Source organism: Myotis lucifugus, unplaced genomic scaffold (assembly GCF_000147115.1).
Source record: "Myotis lucifugus unplaced genomic scaffold, Myoluc2.0 scaffold_1, whole genome shotgun sequence".
Lineage (NCBI taxonomy): Eukaryota > Metazoa > Chordata > Mammalia > Chiroptera > Vespertilionidae > Myotis > Myotis lucifugus.
In genome coordinates, this window is record NW_005871049.1 from 32,199,533 (window position 1) to 32,205,623 (window position 6,091).

The window sequence follows — 6,091 nt, forward strand, 5'->3', positions numbered from 1 at the left end:
CTTAATATAAAACTGATTTAATAAAATTTTAAGGATTCATGTATTGTGCCAAAATACTGAATTATGACTTGAAGAAAGGAAGTCCTTGTTGTCTTTGAAGTCAGTGAGAGAAAACCTATCAGAAGCAGAATGTCTTCACACATCTCTGAAGAAAGGCAGAGATACTGTCCAGTGGAAAGAAGTATTGTATATCATCGCAAGAAAGAACTATTGGACAACCTCAATCTTCCTACTTCTCTTGTCCTTCAAATATCTTCTAAAATGATAGTTGTCGTGTATTCTTTAGTTGCTCTCTAGTGTGGCGGAGAAAGAAGCTTTTCTCAATTTTCAAGTTTTTTTCCATCTGGTCTAATAATCAAATAGACATGAGACATATTAACAAGAGAAAATAGCCAAATTTAATAGTGTACATATGTATGGGTACCCCGCATACATAAGAGAGTCAGAGATCCCACATGCATGAGAGTTTCAAAGACAGAAAGGGAATGTGTGCATAAAAGATATTCTGAGCTAATGATGAGGTAGGGCATCTTGAGGTGAAAGAAGTTCATTGCAGGGAGAGCACCTGTTCAGTAATTAATAGTTTGCCCTGCCATATAGATAGGTCAAAAGAGGTTATCTTTCATACTCTTGTTATTACGGGGAAGGCCCTAATTCAGATTCCTCTAGATAGTTAAGGGCGGGGGTCAGAAGTTTCTCTTGGTTGCCTTTAGCTTAATCTGTACATCTTGGGGTGAGTTGTTCTGAACCCCTACATTAGGGATTTATCAGAAAAATGTATTTTGTAATATATTACTAAGTCAGTTTTTCAAATATCTTGATATTATAAAATCAAACTCTAAGTAAAAGCCTTTGCTAGGCCATGTGACAATATAAATTTGAAAATAGCAGCCTGAATATTACAATTTTTTAAAAACCAAACTTAAGTATATTTCCTCTTTTTTTCAAGTGGGAAAGTGGCTCTTTCATTGAGTTTGAAGGGGAATCAGGACTATTAGGCAGAACTGGGCATCAGGCTGCTGCAAACTGTGGATTTTTCTGCCTTTGTTGTGATTATAATGTCATTATGTCTCTCACCATGTCTCATGGTTTTACACACCTAATGGACAGAGAACAGGGCATAGTGTTCAGTTTATTTTTATTGATTTCAGAGAGGAAGGGCAAGGGAGAAAGATAGAAACATCAATAATAGGAGAGAACCATTGATCGGCTGCCTCCTACACGCCCCCCACTGGTTATTGAGCTCTCAACCTGGGCATGTGGCTGGGAATGGAACTGTGACCTCCTGGTTCATAGGTCAATGCTCAACCACTGAGCCACTTGGGCCAGGCTAGTTTATTTTAATTTTTATTGGTATTTATGTTTGTCAAGCTGATATTTTGTTTTGAAAGCTCACAAAAATAATACCTATTTCAGGAAGAAATATTCTGAAATTCAGCATGTCCCTGAAGATGGCTATGGTGAAGTCATGGTGGCTCAAAAGATATCAAGGAAGATTTGATTGAGCTTATCTAAGAATTTAGGAATTTAAAAATGTTCCTAAACTCCATTAAACAGATATTGATATTTGGGGATGATTATGTTATTAATAGACAAAGGTTGTGCCAAAGGATAAAACTATAGCCAGCAGAATTTAGCTTGAACTCAGTGCTAGAGATTTTACACATTAATAGATTCAGGGGCCTTACATTTAGCTAGATCATTGTGGGTGTTGATCTTTTCCTAGTGGAGTAGCCTGAAATTGTCCTTTATTCTTTCTTTTTTTTTTCCGTAAACAACAGAAATTTATTTTCTCACCGTTCTGGAGGCTGGAAGTCCAGGGTCAAGGTGTCAACAGGTTTGATTTATTTTGAGGCCTCTCTCTTTGGCTGGTAGATGGCCATCTTCTCCCTGTATCTTGATGTGGCCTTTCCCATGTGATCATTTATAAGGATACCAGTCATGTTGGATTAGGGCCTATCCTATGATTTCATTATAGCTTAACTACCTATTTAAAGCCCTTATCTCTAAATAGATTCTGAGGGATGGGGTTAGGACTTCCACTTATGAATTGGAGGGGGAGAGGGAACACAATGTAGGCCATAAAAAAATGTAGATCTGTCCTTTAATCTTTAGTTTGATTTTTTAGAGGAACTCAAGTCACCAACCTCCTTCTTCCCATTTATGTTTCTTTCCAGTACCACTATTCCTGAGGACATATATTGGTTTTTCTTATTATGTTACAGAGAAGAAAATTGTGACTTGATAAATTTTCTAAAGTGACTATAGAAATTAGCAAGTCAGAAGTTGCATATAATGGGTTAATAGGTCTGTAATCGAGGAACAAAGGACTTGATTCTAATGATGCATTGTCACACACTGCTTATCAGCATCCATCTTAACAATACAATAGAATTTTGTTACCGTAGAATTCCAGTGGCAAATGGAAATATGCATGGGTTTCCAGGATGCAAGGGAAGAAGTATGATTTCCCTGTTGAGGGCAGGTTGTCTGTCCTCCAGTTGTTGGTTGTTCTTTAGTGGTTCCAGCCTTCCTCCAATACCTCTGTCAGCTGCTATAACAAACTACCATCGACTGGGTGGCTTATACAACAAACATTTATTTCTTATAGTTCTGGAGGATGGGAAGTCCAACTCCAAGGTGCAGGCAGATTTGGAGTCTGGTGAGAGCCAGCTTCCTCATTCATAAACAGTGTCTTCTCCCTGTGAATTCACATGTTAGAAGGGATGAGGGAGTTCTCTGCAGCTTTTTTTTTTAAGTAATGACACTAATCCCATTTATGAAGGCTCCACTCTCGTGATCTAATCACCTCCCAAAGGCTCCACCTCCAGATACTATCTCATTTGACAATTAGATTTCAACATAAGCATTTGGTCTATAGTAGCTTTTATCCCAGAAAATGGTTTATATATGTACTAGAGGCCTGGTGCATGAATTTGTGCTTGGGTGGGGTCCCTCGGCCTGGCTGGCGATGGGGGCCAATTGGAGGGGGGTGGTGGCCGGCAGGGGGAAGGGACTGCGGGAGGTTGGCCCCAGCAGCAAGCTAACCAACGCTGATTCTGCGATAAATAGGGCTCCCTCCTCCCTCCTGTCTGGGTAATGGGGTGCGGGTGAACCAGATTCGGGGCTGTCAGGGCCCCATCAGCAAGGTCTACCAGCCGGTCATCTGGTCATTTTGGTCATTCTGGTTGTTTGGTCTTAACGGTCACTTAGGCATACACACACACACACACACACACACACACACACACACACACATATACTAGAGGCCCGGTGCACGACATTTGTGCACTGGGGAGGAGTCCCTCAGCCTGGCCTGTACCCTTTAGTAGTCTGGGAACCCTTGGGGGATGTCCCGTGGGGAGCGGGCCTAAGCTGTAGTCGGATATCCTTAGCGCTGCCGCGGAGGCAGGAGAAGCTCCTACCACTACCACTGTGCTTGCCAGCCAGCCCGGCTTGTGGCTGAGTGGCACTCCCCCTATGGGAGTGCACTGACCACCAGGGGGCAGCTCCTGCATTGAGCTTTTGCCCCCTGGTGGTCAGTGGTGGTCAGTGCGCGTCATAGAGACCACATTTAGTTGATTTGCATATTACCCTTTTATTATATAGGATATATATTTGATATGGAAATGATAAATACAACACTAAAGTGGACAATAGTGACCTTTGGAAATTAGATAGCCAAACAGAGATGAACCTTTTAAGAGACTGCATTGTGGAGTGTGTCAGCATGTTCTGGCTCCTGGTAGGGTTCCCTTGGAAGCTCCACTTTCTTCATTCTAAATGAAATGCCAGTGTCTCATTCTTCTAACTAAGACTTGGGTCTCTGTGGGGTGTGTAAAAGCAATAATGATAGTAGAGAAATTCCCTGGAGGGGGCAGTGGAATTTTTTTAAATAAAGTCAATCCATTTAAGTCTTTGTTCCCAGATTTGATAGCTATAGCATGATGTCACTTTCCTACAAAGAAACTTTAGAGCACTTTTTACTTGAAGTTTTATATCTATTTCTATGACAAATCTATTTCAGTGACTGCAGGCTCTGCTTTTGGCACAAAAGTTTTGCTGTGCTGTTCAATCCAAATCAAGCCATATTCTTCCACCTGCTGTCTGCTGCTGCAGAGCCCGCCATGCTGCTCCTGTTGTTTGCCTTCTCACTGATGTAAGTGCTGTCCCTCAGGAAAGACACCAGAGGGAGGCCCATATACTTAGTAATCAGTAGAGATTCTCACCGAAAGACAAAGAATACAAATACCACTCACCTGTTTGGACGAGTGAAGGCAAAAATTTTTTTTTCCTAAGCTTATAGCCCAGGAAGAAAAGAAGAGAAATGAATGGTATATAGATAGTGGAAGGATTTATATCAAACTCAGAACCTTTGACTGAAGAATGCATTGGGTACCCCAAATGTGAAATCTTTTATTGTATTTTTAATTTTAAAAGGGTAGAAAAGAAGTCTATAGTGTTTATTATTCCAGGAAAGTGGGTTTTGTTCCCTATATAACAAAATAGAATTTATGGGGTCCATTCTGTTCAGGAGATAAATTAAATTAAAACAATTATTTTTATTGATTTCAGGGAGGAAGGGAGAGGGAGAGATAGAAACATCAATGATAAGAGAAAATCATTGATTGACTGCCTCCTGCAATCCTCACATTGGGCATGGAGCCTGCAACCTGGACATATGCGCTGACTAGGAATTGAACCTTGACCTCCTGGTTCATAGGTTGACGCTCAACCACGCTGGCAGGGCAAATTTAAATTTTTGATTGTATTTTCTGATGAGAGGTTCTATGTAGGAATAGAGGAAACTCATTCAATAGACATCTCTTATAAACACTTATGACGGCTTCTTATGTCTTGACCTCAGAGCGGAGGAAGGTCAGCGGGCCTCGCCAGGTGTGAGGCTCTGGCTCTAGGCTGCTTTGTCTCTACCACCACACCTATCCAGGATCTGCAGGGTTTCTGGAATTGGCAAACGTTTAGTGAGTGCTTGGGAAGTACCTACAGGAGGTGCCTGCAAATAAAACACCTGCTCTTAGGTAACTTTTAGACATGTGGTGAGTTTACAGTTCTGATGTATGTTTCTTTCCAGTACCACCAAGTAATTTTCCAGGCCTCAGAAGATATTGACAGGGTGCTCTACAAATATAATTCAGTTTTAACACTATCTAGCTGGAGGTAGCATCAGATCCCACAGTTCTATAAGACTGCCCTACTCTAGACTCCAATCACAAGTCCAAGTTGTCACCTGTGCTTGTGACTGACCAGCTATAAGTTGGAGTTTCCTGTGACCCCCTTCTCAAGTTGGATCAGTTTCCCAGACTGGCTCACAGAACTCAGAGAAACATTTATTAATGCTCTTTTAAAGAGTGGAAAAAATAAATGATTTTAAGTATGTGGGAGTTATTATAGTTTAAGTTTCTATGTGAATCTGTGAAAAAAAATCATGTAATATTGAGAAAATATAAGTAAAAAAGAGCTAGAATAATTGTAATAGTAAGTTAATTATGTATTTTAACCCTACTTTATAAAGATGGCATTATATAAGTGTTTGGTCCCTAGCATCTCTTCGTTTACATTATTGCCTTCCCTCCTACACACACTTACACACACATGTGCACACACATGAAAACCAGGAGACCAGAACTTGTCTTCCATTACCATAGGAAGGAGAGAGCATGACAGTAATGCGAGGAGAAACAAAAGCCTTTTTACTTTCAATGCCCAGGGGCCTGGCCTAAACAGTAAGCTTGCAAAAATACTGTTGAGGAGGTAGGAAGAAAACTGTAGAGAATAATGTCTTCATTGCCTTAAAGGGATCCCTGCATGTGGGGATCAGGATCTGGGCTCCCTAGAGGCCCAGCTACTGTAGGAAGTCTGTGAGGAGGCAAGGAATGCCTATTTGCAGTCTGGTGTCTTGGATGGGTCTCTTCTTCTATTGTCTATTAACAGTTAATTCAAGATGACCCAGAGGGATACCATGGGGAGACTGGTCTTGAGACACTTTCACCAGAATTCCTACAGCTGAGCAGCTGAACTCGGTGCCCTCAAGAAAGGTATGGGAGTAAGGTGAGAAGGAGAGTGAGAAAGA